Raw genomic sequence first — 21,108 nt, 5'->3', positions numbered from 1 at the left:
TATTTCCTTAGTGAAAATATACTCGAAAATAATTCTAGTAAGTTGCTATCTTGTAAACTGATGGCCCCAGGGTTATAGTCTCAGGGTCAGAAAATAAGCTTCCTCTAGATACGGCATTAAAACAATTTTTTTCATTAAAATTCGTACAGTATTAAAATGTACAAGTACTCAACTTCTCAAAACTTACGTTTTCAGTTTTTTAATTTAATATCACTAATTTCAATTCCTTTTTCTAAGTCAAACAAGACATAAAGGAGTTATTCCCCAGTACCTTTACTTCAACTCCTACAAATGGGCTTCCTGTTGCTATTTTTGCATAATGCTTATATAGTCTTTGTAAGCTCTTAAGAATGAATTGACTTAGCATACAAGTTTGATTTTTCCTGGTGTGTGTGTGTGTGTGTGTGCGTGTGTGTGTGTGTGTGTGTGTGTGTGTGTATGCTGTTTTCCATATTGCTTATTTTGGCCAAGGAAATCTTGTTTTTTCCATTATTTCTAGTGTTCAAATTTATCTGTATAAGTTTCCAATTGGCTTATATGTGCAGTACTTTTACATAATCAAGAGAACAGAACAACTAAATGCAGTCCAATCCACAGATTAGAGACAGAAATTAAAAAATTAAAAATGAAGAAACAAATAGAGAAAGAAAGAGAAAAAACAGAGAGGTTGGAGTAGAAAGAGAGAGAAAGAAAGATTGATTTCCATGCTGCAGAAAAAGTCACCAGCCTGTTTTGTTTTATAAAGCAGGTTGCCCTCTGTGGAGAGAGCTGGCTTTCCTACACCATCATTGGCATGCTACAAATCATTATTGGCCACTGACCTGGAGCCATCTGTGATGCAAGATTAAACTATTCTGTGCTCACCTGTGTGAAATTTGGACCTTTCGCCTCTGGTAAGATGACCAAGATGCAGACTAAAGAAATATATTTATGCTACCGATCTTTTAAAATTATGGAAATATCCACATAATAGAATTTCTTTTTTTTTTCTATTTTTCAACACTTTCAAAGCAGCATCTATTCCAAGATGCTTAAGCTTGGTGTCTCTATTCTTTTGAAAATGTGTGCTAATGTGAGGTCACATTACTAAGTTTATGTGCTTCCTTTGGCACATTAGAGATTTATAATTCTATTAAGTTTCCTTAGAAAAATAAAAGAATCATGAATTTCTAAAACATTTTGATTTCTGATATTCTCTTTTTCTCAACTAAGTACCCGTCCACACTGTATTTCCTTCTACCCATTAAAATTGTGCCAGTGAGGTAATCTAGAACTATATAACAGACTACACTCAGAGTTTTTCACTGTGGCATGTGATTTTGCTTAACATTTTTTTTCTTTTCAGTATTTGTCCTTAGAGGTTACTTTTCCCTGTGTTTTGACTTTATCACTTCTCCAAGCAGTAATTATTTGTATGGAAAACTGGTGCAATTGTCTATGTTGTATTACACGTGGTGAATGAAAGCTATAATTTAGGACAAAGAAACACCTCTCTGCTCAAAAAGTTAAAAAATGCTTCCAGTGGAACACTTTAAAGGTTACCCAGAATTTTGCCATTTAGGGCTGTAAACATCTCCTACCTTCCTGGAAAGGAAGACATATTTAGAAGACCCTAAAAACTCCTCATCTAAACTCAGGACACCTTAGACATCTCAGGCAGATGCTATTCCTGGAACATCTTTTTGGCGGCGAGTTCTCTGTGTTGCAAGATCTTGTTTTCCTTTTATTGGAATCATTGGAATCCAATTTATGTTAAATTATGAGTCATATTAAAGGTGCCTTAATGCAACCATCTCCAACGCCGCCCATTGGTCAGAGGTCAACTATACACATAACAAATTAGGCACAATCACATTTCTATGTGGAAGATATTACATTCTTTCTACTCATGTACAGGGTAAACCTTCCCAGGATAAACTTTTCACATGATTCTTTCTGGGCTTCAGCCATACTAGTTTATTTCCTCTTTATATATTTTTTGGTGTCCCCCCAGAATTCCTATGTTGGAATCTAATACTCAACATGATAATGTTAGGAGGGGAGGCCTTTGGGAAGTGATTACGTCACGAGCATGCCTTATAACAGAGGCTGGAGCAAGCTCTTGCCTCTTGTGCCAGTGAGGACACAGTAACAAGGCAGTGTGTATGAAGCAGAGAGCCCCCAACACACATCAAATCTGCTGGTGTGTTTTCTTGGGCTTCCCAGCCTTGAGAACTAAAGTTATATTGTCTATAAATTAGCAAGTCTACGGTATTCTGGTTACAACAGCCAGCAAACAGACTGAGGCAGTATTCTGGTTTATAAAATCCTTAACTGCAGATGGCTCCCCAACATGAATAGATTATTCTAAAAGTAAAACCATCAACATGGGATATTAGACATTGTATTTCAGTTTCAATTGTGTCTATATTAGTTATGGCAAGGCTGCTCTTGTTATGTTGAACAATGGTTGACTAATACCCATATATTTTCCCAAGTGTCTGTTGTAAAGATGGGTCCTTGACATTCTGAACGTATGCCATCAATATTCTGAGTTCACCCTAACAAATTTCCACTTGTTATTCTTGGCCCGAAATGTTAACCTGTAAAGATTTTTTAGAATCAAGGTTTACCATCTAAGATATTCATTTATAGGATTTCACCCTCCCCTTCTAGGCACACTCCTTACAGACACATGTACACATATGTATTCAGGGTGCATGCCAGGATGCTGCATATATTATTCACAATACACAGCCAGGTGCAGTGGCTCATGTGTGTAATCCCCGCACTTTGGAAGGTCAAGGTGAGAAGATCACTTGAAGCCAGGAGTTTAAGTTCAGCCTGGCCAACATGGTGAAACCCGATCTCTATTAAAAATAAAAAATTAGCTGGGTGTGGTGGCATATGCCTATACACCCAGCTACTCAGGAGGCTGAGGCAGGAAAATGACTTGAACCCAGGAGGTGGAGGCTGCAGTGAGCTGAGATCATGACACTACACTCCAGCCTGGGCAACAGAGTCAAATGCTGTCTCAAAAAAAAAAAAAAAAAACACCCTGAGAAATACAGTGAAATCTCATCTTTCCAAAAACATTTTTGAATAACTGTACATGGTGGTGCATGCCTTTGTCCCAGCTGCTCAGAATGTGAAGTGGGAGGACCACTTGAACCCAAGAGTTTGAAGCTGCAATAAGCTACAATCGCACCGCTGCACTACAGCCTGGGAAACAGAGAGAGACCCTGTCTCTAAAAACAAAACAAAACACAATCACTCAAATGGCACACAAAAACCCAAAAGCCCAGTAACAGTAGAATGATCAAACATATTCTGGTATACTCACAAGAATAAATGTACCCAGCAGACAATACAGCAAAGTGAATGATTCTATTCTCATGAAGTTCACAGTCACTTTAAACACAATTACAACATTTAGAGATGTGTACTTAGGTGACAAAACAATAGAGAAAAGCAAGATAAATAAATGCTATGAAGGTAAGAATGCTGGATGGTGGAGTGGTTTATAATAGTCTACATACTTTTAATTTATTTATTTATTTATTTTTGAGACTGAGTCTTGCCCTGTCGCTCAGGCTGGAGTGCAATGGCACTATCTTGGCTCACTGCAATCTCCACCTCCTGGGTTCAAATGATTCTCCTGCCCCAGCCTCCCAAGTAGCTGAATAGTCTATTTCTTGATACATGTTTACCTTATAATAATTTATCATGTGTGCATGTATATTATGTGCGTTTTTCTCTATATGTGTCACAGTTCTCAATAAAAGACTGAGATCATTTTTTCAAAGTTAACTATCATGACTATCCTTATATAATCTATAAACATTCTGGGGCAGAACTGATATTTGGGATTATTTCCAAGATCAACTTCTGTTGTATCTTGTAGCAACGTCAGTAATGAAACGACTTCTGGTGTGACAGCAACATGACTAGAGCAAAACAATGTTGGCATTTGGGGAGAGAAAGAGAGAATCGATGATGAAGAAAAGTCCTGGGCCACACTCAGCTGGGTCACATTCTTAAACCTGAAAAATGACCAAAGGTAAAATAAAGTTATCAGAACAAGCAGGATTATGCCAACCAACGTAAGCCAATCATAGCCCACTTTTAGAGCTTGAGTTGGACCAATCTCATTCAAACCATGTGGTTACTACATTATGGGGAAAGAGTGAAATTAATGGTAACTTGTATATTTGCGTTTGCACACATACGTGTATACACAGTTGTACAGTTGACATTAGGGAAAGATGTACAACAAAGTGTAAAGTGTAGCTTTCCATAGAGTAGTCAGATTATGAATTCTTTCACTTTTCTCTTTTGAATTATTTATACTTTGTAACATTTCTATTAATAACCAAAAACCCTTTCTCTAGTTTCTGCATGAGAGAAATCTCCACTTACAAAGTTCTCTTCAGGTTGTGCAAGCATCATACTGGTTTTGATGTTTATCCGGGTTTTCAATTCTGTTTCTGTTGGTCTTCCATTATTTGACCTTGATCAGTCCTCTATTTATATTACTCCCTGAAGGTTTCTGATCTCTCCGCCTATTCTTTTAGCTATCCTTTACTAAAATTCATCGTTGATGGTCTAAGGCTAAAACTGGATTTATTAAATATTTTTTTAAAGCAACCTGGTTTGGCTCAACGTTTCTCATCTTACTCAGTTTCCCCTGTCCACAAATAGGAATCACATCTGATGAGAGCAATAGTGTCTTCTGTAAAATCCAGGAAAGTTTGCAGAACATCTGGTTAAAATTAAGCTAAACTCCAATCTATGGGATGATACGAAGATAACTGAATATAAGCCCCATCCCTTACTCTCCCAAAAGGACACCGACTAAAAAGCAATATATGAACCAAAGCCTTTTTATGAAAGCTCCAGAAACCAGTGAAGAAGCTGAGGTACCCTCGGGGAATGCAACATCAAGAATACCTGCACTGAAATGGTAAGAAAAGCCTTTACATTCTACTCTCCCTTCCCCTACCCGAAGCTGGCAAAGCTCAGCACAGCTGGGAGAAAACTCAACTCATAGCTTCTCTCTCAGGAGGGAAAGAGAAGGAAGAAAAGCGCATCCAATGTTAGGGCTTTCAGGAGATACCAAGACACTGGTTTCTCTTTAACCTGACTAATACTGGCAAAACTTGCATACTTTAGATCCCTGGGAGCCACTGAGAACTGAAGCGAACTGGTGGCTTGCTGAAGCAGCACCAAAGATAAACACCAGAGGGAGCAGGAGATTACAAACGTCTAGAAAAGAAACAAGCAAACCTCTCTGGAAAATTACACATACTAGCCAGGGAAAGTGCAACCCCAAAAAAAGCTTTGAGAGGCCCCCAGAATCTCTAGCTGGGCTAATTAGTGAAAGTCTTTCTCAGTATAAAGGTAGTCCATAAAGACTGAGAAAGACAGCTTTTTTTTTTTTCAACTGCCCAAGTCTCAGCAAAAAATTACAAAGAAAAGGGAAACTTGGCCCAATAAAAAGAACAAAATAAACCTCCAGAATTCAAGCCTAAAGAAACCGAGATCTATGAATTATGTAACAAATAATTTGAAATAGCTATCTTTAGTTATCTTAAAACAGCTTAATGAGTTTAAATAAAACACAGATAGACAAATAAGAAAAAAAATCAGAAACCTATCTGTGTGAACAAAAAGAGAATATTAGCAAACAGATAGGAATCATACATTTAAAAGACAATTTCTGGAGTTTAAGAATATAATAACTGAAATAAAAAATTCACTATAAATATTCAACAGCAGACTTGGTCAAGCAAAAGAAAAAATATTGAAGTTGAGGAGAAGTCATTTGAAGTTATCTAATCAGAAGGTAGATAATAATATAAGTGACATTATTATCTATAATAATAATCAGATAGAAACGAAGAAATCTTAAGGTACTTATGAGACAACATTGACTGGGCCAACATATGCATTATGAGAGACCCAGAAGAAAAGAGAAAGGGACAGAGACCTTATCTGAATAAATAATGGTTGGAAACTTCTCAAATCTGAAGATGAAAATAGACATCCGGGCCGGGCGCGATGGCTCAAGCCTGTAATCCCAGCACTTTGGGAGGCCGAGGAGGGTGGATCACGAGGTCAAGAGATCGAGACCATCCTGGTCAACATGGTGAAACCCCGTCTCTACTAAAAATACAAAAAATTAGCCGGGCACGGTGGCGCATGCTTGTAATCCCAGCTACTCAGGAGGCTGAGGCAGGAGAATTGCCTGAACCCAGGAGGCGGAGTCTGCGGTGAGCCAAGATCGCACCATTGCACTCCAGCCTGGGTAACAAGAGCAAAACTCCGTCTCAAAAAAAAAAAATAGACATCCAAATTTAATAAGTTAAACACACTACAACTCTGGTAAATCCAAAATGACAGAGAGTATACATTATAATCAAACTGCAAAAGTCAAAGACAGAAAGAATCTTGAAAGCAGAAAGAAAATGTGACTTGGTATGTTAAAGGGAGCTCCCATAAGATTATCAGTGGGTTTCTCAGCAGAAATCTTACAGGCCAGAAGAAAGTGGGATGAATATAGTCAAAGTTCTAAAAAAGCATGGTGGCTCACGCCTGTAATCCCAGCACTTTGGGAGGCCGAGGCGGTTGGATCATGAGGTCAAGAGATCAAGACCATCCTGGCCATGTTGAAACCCCGTCTCTACTAAAAATACAAAAATTAGCCGGGTGTGGTGGCACACGCCTGTGGTCCCAGGTACTTGGGAGGCTAAAGCGGAAGAATCGTTTGAACCCAGGCGGAGGTTGCAGTGAGCCGAGATTGCACCACTGCACTCCAGCCTGACGACAGAGTAAGACTCCATCTCAAAAAAAGAAAAAAAAAGTTCTAAAAAACAAACAAAAACCTAGCAAGCAAGAATACGACATGTGGCAAAATTACCCTTCTAAAATGAGGAAGCAATAAAAACTTCTCTACATAAACAAAAGTTAAAGGAATTCATCACCACCAGACCTGCCTTAAAAGAATCATTGAAGGGAGTCCCTTCAAGTTGAAACGCTAAGATGTTAGATAGCAACATGAAAGCCTATATAAATATAAAGCTCTCTGGCAAAATTAAATATACAGATGCTCCTTGGTTAATGGAAATCTCAATAAACCCATCATAAGTTGAAAATATTTTAAGTCAAGGATTCATGGCTAAGAACTGTGGCTCACTGCTGCTGCCCAACATGACAAGAGACGTATGGTATGTGCTGAAGGCATATCCCCTTTTCACCATTGTAAAGTTGAAAAATTGTTAAGTCAAGGAATCATAAGTCAGGGACAGTCTGTATACTCAAACACAGAACCCTTTAATTTAACACTTTAAAGGTGATAAACAAATCATTTTAATTTTCATATGGAAATCAAAAAAACCAAAGCATAAAAATACCTGTAACTGTAAAACTATTAATGGATACACAGTATAAAATATGTACTTTGTGATAGCAAGCACATAAAGTGAGGAAGACGTAAAGAGGAAGAGGTTTCATATATGAGTAAAGTTAAGTTGTTGTCAGCTTACAATATGTTTTAACTATGAAATGCTTTATGCAATCCACATCATAACTACAAAAATGCCCATAGAACATACGCAAAAGAAAATGAGAAAGACATCAAAGCATATCACTGCAAAAAGCCAGTGAAATGCGAAAAAAAGGCAGCAAAAAAAGTAAAAGGACAAAATAGTAAATATTAACAAAAAGATAACACTACTTCCTTCCTTATCAGTAATTTTAAATGCAAATGCATTAAAATCCTAAATCAAAAGACACACAGTGGCTGAGTAGTGAATAAAAACAACAACAAACAAACAATAAACGAAATCCAACTGTATGTATTCTACAAAAACAACTTCAGTGTGAGATTCAACCAAAGTGAAAGAATGGATTAAAAATGTGGCATTCAGATGGTAATTTTAAAAGAGCACAGTGGCGATACTTATATCAGAATAACATACTTTAAGTCTAAAATTATGACAAGAGACAAAGAATGACATTATGTCAATAACCAGGAAGGTAACACAAAAGGGTCAATAACCAGGAAGATAACACAATTATAAATATGTGGCACCCAACATCAGAGAACCCAAATATATGAAGTAAACATTAACGTACCTGAAGGGGAAATAATATAAATAAGAGCAGAACATTTAAATACTGTACAATGAATAATGGATAGAACAGCCACACAGAAGGTAAATAAGGAAAGGAGGAACTTGAACAATACCGTAGACCAAAAGAACCTAACAGACATAAATTCCACCCAACAAGAGCAGAATATATTTTCTTCTCAGGCATACATCCAGCATCCTCCAGCATAGATAATAATTAGACCACAAAAGTAAATAAATTCAAAAAATGTGAAACCATACCAAGTATCTTCTATGACCACAATGATATGAAAGTAAAAATCAATAGGAGCAAGATAGCTGGAAATTTCACAAATATGCAGAAATTAAACAATACACTCTTGGAAACTAATTGTCAAAAAAGAAATTACATACAGAATTAGAGGATAACTTGAGACAAATGAAAAGGAAAGCACAACCACAGTTTGCAAGATGCAGCTGAAGCTATACAAAAGGAAGTGTCGAATGGTAAGCACCTGCATTAACAAAACAAAAAAGAGGAATCGCCACACTGTCTTCCACAATGGTTGAACTAATTTACACTCCCACCAACAGTGTAAAAGTGTTCCTTTTTCTCCACATCCTCTCCAGCATCTGTTGTCTCCAGATTTTTTAATGATCGCCATTCTAACTGGCGTGAGATGGTATCTCAATGTGGTTTTGATTTGCATCTCTCTGATGACCAGTGACGATGAGCATTTTTTCATATGATTGTTGGCCTCATATGTGTCTTCTTTCATAAAGTGTCTGTTCATATCCTTTGCCCACTTTTGAATGGGCTTGTTTGTTTTTTTCCTGTAAATCCGTTTGAGTTCTTTGTAAATTCTGGATATCAGCCCTTTGTCAGATGGGTAAACTGCAAAAATTTTTTCCCATTCTGTTGGTTGCCGATCCACTCTAGTGACTGATTCTTTTGCTGTGCAGAAGCTGTGGAGTTTCATTAGGTCCCATTTGTCTATTTTGGCTTTTGTTGCCAATGCTTTTGGTGTTTTGGTTATGAAGTCCTTGCCTACTCCTATGTCCTGGATAGTTTTGCCTAGATTTCCTTCTAGGGTTTTTATCATGCCAGGTCTTATGTTTAAGTCTTTAATCCATCTGGAGTTAATTTTAGTGTAAGGTGTCAGGAAGGGGTCCAGTTTCTGCTTTCTGCACATGGCTAGCCAGTTTTCCCAGCACCATTTGTTAAACAGGGAATCCTTTCCCCCTTGCTTGTTTATGTCAGGTTTATCAAAGATTGTATAGTTGTAGATATGTTGTGTTGCCTCCGGTGCCTCTGTTTTGTTCCATTGGTCTATATCTCTGTTTTGGTACCAGTACCATGCTGTTTTGATTACTGTAGCCTTGTAGTATAGTTTGAAATGCGGTAGTGTGATGCCCCCCGCTGTGTTCTTTTTGCTTAGAATTGACTTGGCTATGCGGGCTCTCTTTTGGTTCCATATGAAGTTCATGGTGGTTTTTTTCCAGTTCTGTGAAGAAAGTCAATGGTAGCTTGATGGGGATAGCGTTGATTCTGTAAATTACTTTGGGCAGTATAGCCATTTTCACGATGTTAATTCTTCCTAACCATGAACATGGAATGTTTCTCCATCTGTTTGTGTCCTCTCTGATTTCGTTGAGCAGTGGTTTGTAGTTCTCCTTCAAGAGGTCTCTTACGTTCCTTGTGAGTTGTATTCCAAGGTATTTTATTCTTTTTGTAGCAATTGTGAATGGCAGTTCGTTCTTGATTTGGCTTTCTTTAAGTCTGTTATTGGTGTAGACGAATGCTTGTGATTTTTGCACATTGATTTTATATCCTGAGACTTTGCTGAAGTTGCTTATCAGTTTCAGGAGTTTTTGGGCTGAGGCGATGGGGTCTTCTAGGTATACTATCATGTCGTCTGCAAATAGAGACAATTTGGCTTCCACCTTTCCTATTTGAATACCCTTTATTTCTTTTTCTTGCCTGATTGCTCTGGCTAGAACTTCCAGAACTATATTGAATAGGAGTGGTGAAAGAGGGCATCCTTGTCTAGTGCCAGATTTCAAAGGGAATGCTTCCAGTTTTTGCCCATTCAGTATGATATTGGCTGTTGGTTTGTCATAAATAGCTTTTATTACTTTGAGATATGTTCCATCAATACCGAGTTTATTGAGGGTTTTTAGCATAAAGGGCTGTTGAATTTTGTCAAATGCCTTCTCTGAGTCAATTGAGATAATCATGTGGTTTTTGTTTTTGGTTCTGTTTATGTGGTGAATTACGTTTATAGACTTGCGTATGTTGAACCAGCCTTGCATCCCCGGGATGATCCTACTTGATCATGGTGAATAAGTTTTTTGATTTGCTGTTGCAATCGGCTTGCCAGTATTTTATTGAAGATTTTTGCATCTATGTTCATCATGGATATTGGTCTGAAGTTTTCTTTTCTAGTTGGGTCTCTGCCGGGTTTTGGTATCAGAATGATGTTTGTCTCGTAAAATGATTTGGGAAGTATTCCCTCTTTTTGGATTGTTTGAAATAGATTTAGAAGGAATGGTACCAGCTCCTCTTTGTGTGTCTGGTAGAATTCGGCTGTGAACCCGTCTGGACCTGGGCTTTTTTTGTGTGGTAGGCTCTTAATTGCTGCCTCGACTTCTGACCTTGTTATTGGTCTATTCATAGTTTCAGCTTCCTCCTGGTTTAGGCTTGGGAGGATGCAGGAGTCCAGGAATTTATCCATTTCTTCCAGGTTTACTAGTTTATGCGCATAGAGTTGTTTGTAATATTCTCTGATGATGGCCTTAGAAATAGAAATTCCATTTGACCCAGCAATCCCATTACTGGGTATATATCCAAAAGACTATAAATCGTTCTACTATAAGGACACATGTACACGAATGTTCATTGCAGCACTGTTTACAATAGCAAAGACCTGGAATCAACCAAAATGCCCATTGATAATAGACTGGATTGGAAAAAATGTGGCACATATACACCATGGAATATTATGCAGCAATCAGAAATGATGAGTTTGTGTCGTTTGTAGGGACATGGATGAATCTGGAGAACGTCATCCTCAGCAAACTGACACAAGAACAGAAAATGAAACACCGCATATTCTCACTCATAGGCGGGTGATGAAAAATGAGAACACATGGACACAGAAAGGGGAGTACTAAACACTGGGGTCTATTGGGGGGGAAAGGGGAGGGCCAGTTGGAGGGGGAGGTGGGGAGGGATAGCCTGGGGAGAAATGCCAAATGTGGGTGAAGGGGAGAAGGAAAGAAAAGCACACTGCCATGTGTGTTCCTACGCAACTGTCTTGCATGCTCTGCTCATGTACCCCAAAACCTAAAATCCAATAAAAAATTAAAAAAAAACAAAAAACAAAAAACAAAAAAGAAGCTTAAATTAACATTTTAACTTTATACCTCAAGGAGGTAACAATTTCTGACACGAGGCAGTAATTAATAGCCTACCAACAAATGTAGTCCAGGACCAGACGGATACACAGTAAGATTCTACCAGAGGTACAAAGAGGAGCTGGTATCATTCCTTCTGAAACTATTCCAAGCAATAGAAATAGAGGGACTCCTCCTTAACTCATTCTATGAGACCAGCATCATCCTGATAGCAAAACCTGGCAGAGACACAACAAAAAAAGAATATTTCAGGCCAATATCCCTGATGAGCATCAATGCAAAAATCCTCAATAAAATACTGGCAAACCAAATCTAACAGCACATCAAAAAGCTCATGCAGCATGATGAAGATGGCTTCATCTTTGGAATGCAAGGCTGTTGCAACATATGCAAATCAATAAACATAATCCATCACATAGCAGAACCAAAGATAAAAACCACATGATTATCTCCATAGATGCAGACAAGACCTTCAACAGGATTCAACGCTCCTTCATGCTAAAAACTCTTAACTAGGTATTGATGGAATGTATCTCAAAATAATAAGAGCTATTTATGACTAACCCACAGCCAATATCATACTGTATGGACAAAAACTGGACACATTCCCTTTGAAAACAGGCACAAGACAAGGATGCCCTCTCTCATCACTTTTATTCAACATATTATTGGAAGTTCTGGTCAGGGCAATCAAGCAAGAGAAAGACATAAAGCGTCTTGAATTAGGAAAAGAGGAAGCCAAATTGTCTCTGTTTGCAGACAACTTGATTTTATATTTAGAAAACCCATTGTCTCAGCCCCAAATCTCCTTAAGCCGATAAGCAACTTCAGCAAAGTCTCAGTATACAAAATCAATGTGCAAAAATCATAAACATTCCTATATACCAATAACAAACAGAGAGCCTAATCATGAGTGAGCTTCCATTCACAATTGCTACAAAGAGAATAAAATACCTAGGATTACAACTTACAAGGGATGCAAAGGACCTCTTCAAAGAGAACTACAAACCACTGCTCAAGGAAATGAGAAAGGACACAAACAAATGGGAAAACATTCCATGCTCATGCATGCTCATGGATAGGAAGAATCAATACCATGAAAATGGCCATACTGCCCAAAGTAATTTATAGATTCAATGCTATCCCCATCAAGCTACCATTAACTTTCTTCACAGAATTGGTAAAAAAAAAACTACTTTAAGTTTTATGTGAAACCAAAGGCTTTATATGGCCAAGATAATCCTAAGTAAAAAGAACAAAGCTGGAGGCATCACGCTTCCTGACTTTAAACTATCGTATAAGGCTACAGTAACAAAAACAGCATGGTACAGGTACCAAAACAGATATATGGACCAATGGAACAGACACACCAATGGAACAGAATAGATAACACCACACATCTACAACCATCTGATCTTTGAAAAATCTGACAAAATAAACAATAAGGAAAGAATTCTCTATTCAGCAAATGATGTTGGGAAAACTCAAGATGGATTAAAGACTTAAATGTAAGACCTAAAACCATAAAAACCCTAGAAGAAAATCTTGGCAATACCATTCAAGACATAGGAATAGGCAAAGATTTAATGACTAAAACACAAAATGCAATGGCAATAAAAGCCAAAATAGACAAATGGGATCTAATTAAACTAAAGAGCTTCTGCACAGCAAAAGAAACAGGCACAGGCAACCTACAGAATAGGAGAAAATTTTTGCAATCTACCCATCTGACAAACGGCTACTACCCAGATCAACAAATAAACAAATTTACAAAAAAGAAACAACCCCATCAAAAAGTGGGTAAAGGATATTAACAGACACTTCTCAAAAGAAGAATTAATGCAGCCAACAAACATATGAAAAAATGCTCATTGTTACTGGTCATCTGAGAAATGCAAATCAAAACCACATTGAGATACCATCTCATGCAAGTTAGAATGGCGATCATTAAAAAGTCAGGAAACAACAGATGCTGGAGAAATAGGAATGCTTTTACACCATTCGTGGGAGTGTAAATTAGTTCAACCATTGTGGAAGACAATGTGGTGATCCATCAAGGATCTAGAACTAGGGATCCCATTACTGGGTATATACCCAAACATTGTAAGTCATTCTACTATAAAGACACATGCACATGTATGTTTATTGTGGCACTCTTCACAATAACAAAGACTCGAAACCAACCCAAATGCCCATCAATGATAGACTGGTTAAAAAATATTTGGCACATATACACCATAGAATACTGTGCAGCCATAAAAAAAAGATGAGTTCATGTCCTTTGCAGGGACACGGATGATGCTGGAAACCATCCTTCTCAGCAAACAAGAACAGAAAACTAGGCACTGCATGTTCTCACTCATAAGTGGGAGTTGAACAATGAGAATGCATGGGCATGGGGAGGGGAGCATCACACACCTGGGCCTGTCGGGGGTAGAGGGCTAGGGGAGGGATAACATTAGGAGAAATATTTAATGTAGATGATGGGTTGACGGGTACAGCATAGCACCATGGCACGTGTATACCTATGTAACAAACCTGCAAGTTCTGCACATGTACCCCAGAACTTAAAGATAATAAAAAAAGAAAAAGATGTTAGACATCAGAGATCTGTAGCTCAACCACGCCCACATAGTTAACATTACTGTACTGTACACTTAGAAGTAATTAAAATAATAATATACTTTGTTGTGTTTTTTACCACAGACTTTTAAAAGCTGACACCAAGTAAAGGCAAAAGATGAAAATAAAACCTGTGATAAATTCTTAGAACGTAAGAACCCTGGAAATTAATTAGTCCAGATGCCCAGTGTTATAGATAAGCAAATTCTCACATTAATTTTATCTGGCTTTTTTTTAAAGAATAGGTCATCAGCTTAGTTTGCAATGATTTACTATTGAGATATATTCTAGCTCCTCATGTTTTAAAGGTTTAAAAATTACTTGTGATATGTGACTATATATTACATATATAATTTATTTTTGATGTGATTCACATACCACCTTATGTCATGGAGGATGCTTCTTTATACAGCTCATCTGATCTGCCCAGTTTTCTGGCATTTCTATAATTCTCCATCATGTCCTAAAGATTACAAGTAGCACTTGCAAAGGCAATCCTTGCAGTCTCCTGGCATGGGATTAACTTGAGCCTAACTTGAATGACCTTCACAGAACTAAATAAATTTTTGTTTTAATTTCCTCACCTAGCTTTGGCTTTAATCCAAGATTCTGATCTTTTTTTAAAAAAAAAAATTGCTTCAAACTTCTTCTTGATAAAGAAAATCGAGGCCAAAAGAATGACGAACAGTCCTACTTTGAAATCATCTTTATGTTTTTTATACCATAAAAAACATCCTGGCAGATATTGGCCTCTGCCTTGCAGCTCTTGTAGCTGGCACTGTGCCTGTACCATTTCACTGGTGAGGGCTAGGAAGGGTATTCCATGTATTCACCATCTCAGAGAATTGACAAGCAGAACTGGAATCTTCTCCACCTCAAGTTTACCTTCTTATTGACCATATTATACTATACTGCAATTTCCTGCCTCAATGTCTCTTTTATAGCATATATTAGGAAAAGCCATATATCATCATCCTTATCTGAACGCTTACACGTCTATAGCTTTAGCAAACTCTCTTCCTTAGAAATAACATGTCTTAGATTTGCTCCAGAAAACTTGTTTCTATACACTATGAAATGAAAATAGCAAGCTAAACCTTATATAAAAATATATTCTCTATATTCTGTTCTACTAAGTTTCTTTATTTCTTAAGCCAAATTACTTTTGTGTTGCTCTTCTATATAGATTTAAATCTCTGAAATGAATGTAAAATTAATGGCTCTTTGTTCCAAATAATAAAGATAAAAGTCATATTAATAGACTTTTTAAAAAAGATTTGATAGCTCATATGAAATGATTTCAACCCAGGAACTCCAACCACATATACTGAGCTGCTTAAAACCAATAATCTAAATTAGAAAGAAAATGAGTAAGCTCGAATAAGACTTATCATTCTTAAAGGAATTATTTAATATTTCAAATGTGTTCATTAAAGGCACACAGTACACATGCTACAGTTTTTAGCCTCCTGGGTTTATTTTTTAAATATCAACTAATTTCAGTAATAAAAATGACATTAAAATGCTTTCAACATTTTAGTTAAAGAAAAAAAGGATATTCAAATACCAATTTTTGTGCATGATTCAATTCAGCTTATTATAATTTGAACATCAAACTCGCTGTTATCTACACTTTCAAGCATTTTTAGCCAAAAATGCCCAGAATTATTTGATGAGGAATTAACTTACTTACATTAGTTAAAATTACATCTATCATGCTAATTATTTGTGGATAAACAATAAGCATCAAAGAAATAAATATGACATTAAGTATTTAAATATAGTATGAGTTTTCTTTCTTTTTTCCCCCAAAATCAATAAATCTACAACTTATTTTTGCATGTCCAGTCTTTTCTGGCATCACAATTCTTTGCCAAAGTCAGCTACCACATAAATTATATTAAACATCATCTTCAGGTCTCATTATTCCAGTGATCAGGGTTCAGCGAACCCTTTCTGTAAAGGCCAGAGAGTAAATACTTTAGTCTGTACTGGCCATAGAGTCCCAGTTGGTCACACATCCTTTATTTGGTTTGGGTTTTTCCAAGACTTTAAAAGTGCAAACAACATGTTTAGCTATAGGCTGTACACAGACGGGCCAAGGGTGGAGCTGGCCCACTGGTGGTGTGGCTTCCTGTTTCTAGCTATAGATGCTTTTCTATGTGGCACTTGCTTAAAAAGCCAGTTTCTTCTTTTCAAACGTGCTAAGAGCACGGAGTAAATAATCAGCCCTTTCTGCAAGTCTGGATGTACCCTAAGCTAGCAGTGTAACTCTGAATAAATAACTCAGTTTCTTGGAGTTTTCTTTACCTCATCTGTAGAAGGCGCAGATGTCTTTTATGGAAGGGAGAAGCAGATGAGAGAGGGTCAGAAGGATGAATACAGTAGGACCCAGGATTAAGGGCAGAGGAGAGATACAAAGAAAGGTGAGAGAGAGGGTCCCTAGGCAGAGCTTAGGGAGCTGCTGAAGCTAGAATCTCCCCCAGGCACTCTTGCCTCTAGGGTAGCTCGCTTTTATCTTCTGCAGTGCTCATATCCACTCGTGGGACACCCACCCAATCCAGACACACAGAGATGAGTAAGAAGCAGTAACCACAGTGCGAGGGAAAGTCCGGCGTTTCGGCAAAGAGTGATACACTAAGGGTTAACAGTGAAGATGGGCAGGCAGCAGGAGAAGGCAGAAGAGGGACCTCTGTGAGGTGGGGTGGTTGGGGGAAGATGATCTGGATTTTATTCCAGCTGAACAAAGTTAGAAGCAGCTCATGCCCAGTGTCCAGGAGGATGAATAAAGTCACTGTATTCAGAAATGCTAAGCTCCACACAGAGAACAAACACCTCGGTGTTGTGAAGGGCAGGGATGTGAGTCTGGAGAAGCTGGAGCTGGGCAGGGAGCAAGTCAAGAAGGTGTCTATCGCGGGGAGGAGCAGGCACTTTATGTTGCAGTTGATAGGAAATCATTCAACTCTTTTAAGCCAGTGGTTTCATGGCTAAATTTGCATTTAAGATAAATCATTCTGGCAACTGTAAGACCAGAGCAGGAAGATGAATTAGGGCCTGGTCCCTTGCTCCCTGGCAGGGCATAATGAAGACTGGATGCAGGGCAGTCCTAAAAGGTCAGAATAGAGAAGACCCATCTCAGCCATATGTGTAAGATACACTGTAAAAACTTGATGACTAATGGAAAATGGGGTGTTGGGGAGGGAAAGGAAGAAGGAGAAAAACAGCAGAACAAACCAACTGAACAGTAATAAATGGGAGTAACAGAGGCTGGCCTAGAGACAGCAATGGAGGTTAGGATTCCAACGTGGATGCGAGGAATCAGGTGCAGGAGGGAACCTCTAGGTCAGAACCAGAGATGCGGGTGTGGAACCCAGGCGCATGCACGCACCAAGAGGTGCGGGAGAGACTTGCGGCCACGGGAAAGAAGAGAAGGGAGGGGTCAAAGCAAGAGCAAGGAGGGCCCCCGCCAGGCAGAGGGTTAGAGAAGCTGGGCTGCAGAGAGCTGAGGAGTGGACTTCCACGAAGTGGAGGGAGGGAACGGAGCCACCTCTGCCCAGACTTCTTCTCTGGTCACAGAAGTAAGCAAATCACAGAAATTATAAAGTACGAGTCACTTTAAATAGTTATTTTTAAAGACATAATTGTATACTAAGAATCGTAATCCTGTGTGAGTTACACAATAAATGAGTCCATTTGATCCTGTCACATAAAGTTTATACTCGATCCAAAAACACCAGTACTTCACCCATGTCTGCTTTTAGCAACAGCTGAGAATGTAAACCTAAACTTCCTTAGAACTAATGGCCTGGTTTATTATCACATCTTCCTCCTTATTATAACACAAAAATAACCAAATAAGAAAATCTTTGCAGATTCCTTCCTAAATGGGAAAGAGACATGGTTCTAGGTAGAAGGGGTCAGGGTGCACCCAATGTACATTTTTGAGAGACCATGCACTGTGTTCTCAAATGCAGTGTTCTCCTGTAAATGACCCAGGGACTGCTTGTGTCCCAGCCCCCAATTCTGATTCCACGGGCTTGGGACAGGCCAGGGAATCGACTTCTTATTGGGCATCTCCAGAAAATCTTGAGTTGGCAATCCCGAGGCACACACCTCGCCAGTCCTTAGAAGTTTACAGTCTTCAAAGTCAAGGTCCTGCATGCTTGAATGACTACTCATTTTCAGGAAATGTCACTACAGAATTATTAATACATTTTTAAATTTTTCATTCTCTGAAAATTATTTTTTGCACATTCTCTTGAAAAAAAAAAAAAGCCCATGCTTAACACAGGCAAGATGAGTATAAATGTTTTATCTCAATGAACTCATGAGTCAACTATGTTCTGAGGGCACTGACTGAGTCCTTCCTGAGTAGCACGTGGAGGGCAGGCTACCTGGATATGAAGATGAAAATAGACTTAAAGACAACAAATGTTACAGGGTGGTAATCACCCATATGTAGTGGAGCCCCAGAGGAGCCCCTAATTTTGTCTGGGGACATCTGCGAGAGGGAGAAAGGACAGAATTCAGTCATAGGAAATCGGCAATGTGGAATGGATGTGCCTGCCCTGCTTCTGGGCAGGGCACTTGTGAGGGTCAAATGAGATTTAAAGGGAAAAGCAGCTTCGGGGCAGGAAAGGTGTTGATACTGTGAGCTTTTCAGTTTCTAAGAGTGACAACATCTCTCCCTCTAGGACTGTCTTTGCCTCAGTGGAATTCAGGTAAACATCATCTGTTTTTACTGCCTGGCTCTTTCGATTTTTTTAAGCCCACATGGTTAAATTGTATACATTTTAATCTCAGGAAGGTTTTTTCTTATTTTCTTCACATGCTCACTGCCTGCTCTCTGGAAATCTGAAAGAACAATTTGTTATATCTAGTACAGAGCAGAATCTAGAACCACACAGGAAGGGAGTAAGGAGATGATAGAGAGGCAATACATCTGGGGCAGGTTTCACTTGCCAGCCCTTTTCTCAGGAGAAAGTAATCAAATCACTCTCTCTCCCTGTACATCTACCACTCCAGTCTGGTGGAAACAACAAGACCCAGCATCTTTGCCAATATCTAGCTGTGTGATCGTGAAAAAAAATTACCTAAGTCTTCTGGACCTCTTTGCCTTCATTTGAAGTACAGCACACTTGGACAGAACACTCTGAAAGTTCCTTTCTCAGCATTTTCCCATTCTGTGAACATGTGTTACTATGGGCCTGGATTTGCCCTGGTGACGAGATCCAGAAAGGGCAGACACATTTCTGAGGTGCTCAGCTGAGCACAGGCTTTAAGTATCATTTTTAAATATCACAATTCCAGTGCCTGTCTTTTCTCACTTTTGCAAATGTTTTAATACATTTAAGATCTGCAAGTTATGTACACACATGGAGATACACACACATATCCATATATATGTGGATCATATATGCATTCTATGTATGATTGTGGTTTTACCCAACACATTTTATTTTCTGATTTTTCAAGAAGAAGGCAATATTTCTGTTTTTATTCAGTCTCCTTCAAGAACACCGGGGTTCTGCAGCAGACTCGTACACTCTCCTTTATCCACAGGCAACTGACTGACCCACAGATTACATTCATGACCTAGCATAGCCACAGGTGGAGCTTGTATCTCCAAGCATTCTCAGGCCAGGGGGTTGAGGAGAGGGGCAGAAACCTTTACAGTATTTATTGTATATGCAAAATAGTTTAGCTATTTTAATGTATACTAAACAAATCATTCTACTTTATTAAATTCCCCCTGCCAATTCTCATAGTACACAGATAAACTCAACCATAGCATTCTGCCTTCTAGGTAACATTTTATTGGTTAAATGTATTTTCCCTTCAGTAATTAGATGTCACAGTCTGGATGATTTTTATAGCAAGTAGTATTGCCCCTGGAACATATGCTGTCTGTAATGCATTGTTGTATATACTCGTTTTCAAAGTCCATCAGACGTAAACCTCACATGCTTACACAGATTAATCACATATGACAGTGTTAAGTTCAGCTCACATATGTTTGTATAATATTAACAAAATAAAACAACTTCGAACAGAGCAACAGACATGTTTTGGAGCACCCTTAATCCACAGAGGACAAATTACCTTCAAGGCTTCTAAAAATTAAAAATACTAAGAGGAAAACGTCGTTGATTCTGGGAGCTATGCAATAATCCCACAGGAAGGAAGCTGGTGGTCCCAGTGCATCTGTCTTTGGCCCCTCCTCAGTCATATGGCTTTAATCTCAGGATCTCATTGATGACTTTGGGATCCCTTGTTCTTCCTCTTGATTCTAAGTGAAATGCACTGGGAGATGCATGGATAGCCTGCGGGAGCGTCAGAAATACTCCCAAGAACACATGGCAAACGCGTGTTGTAAACGCTTTAACCTTCCTCCCAACACAGACTCCAGAGAATGCGTGAGATTCGCAGAGAAAGCCACTGCTCGGAAGAGGCTGGGGCTTCCCCTGCGCTTCTGCCTTGGGAAGACGCAGGCCGGCCCTCGGCTCAATGACTGCTCCGGCCAATTCCGAGCAGCCAAGTTTCACTTGACCCTGCTTAGCACGAGAGACCGCCCCTCCGTCCAATGGCTAATCATTCTTCCGAGTGCCAAACGATTAACACCCAATTGTAATGCCCCGGCTCACAATCCCGACACAGATATCCGAGCCACTTGTGAGTAGCTACCGCTTTTCCGTAAATGACAGAAATACTAAGAGAACTTGATGGCATCGGCTCCATTTCCTTTCGGGGGCGTACTAGGGACCGGTGACACGGAGCGCTTGCACCGGCCTAATGGTTTTCCGCAGCCGGGATAGATGGGGCGATGCTGAGGCTCGGCGCCCCCCACGCGGGTGGGTCCGCGCCGCCCGCCCACCGGCCGCTCACTTGGCCGCCGGCCTCTGAGACAATGGAGCTGACACTGCCCAGCGGGGGTCGCGGAGAGGGGTCAGCAGCCTCCGCTGAGAGGCAACAGCTGGGT

General features: G+C 39.1%; 1 protein-coding gene across 3 annotated transcripts in view; it reads right to left on the bottom strand.

Moving 5' to 3' along the window:
• Positions 1–21,108, bottom strand: part of MYO16 (myosin XVI) — a 773,187-nt gene that overhangs the window by 700,212 nt on the left and 51,867 nt on the right. The gene's annotated exons all lie outside the window — the stretch shown is intronic.

The sequence above is a fragment of the Callithrix jacchus genome, chromosome 1, assembly GCF_049354715.1.
Source record: "Callithrix jacchus isolate 240 chromosome 1, calJac240_pri, whole genome shotgun sequence".
Classification (NCBI taxonomy): domain Eukaryota; kingdom Metazoa; phylum Chordata; class Mammalia; order Primates; family Cebidae; genus Callithrix; species Callithrix jacchus.
The sequence above is the reverse complement of the archived record's forward strand: the minus strand, read 5'-3'. Positions and strand labels throughout refer to the sequence as shown.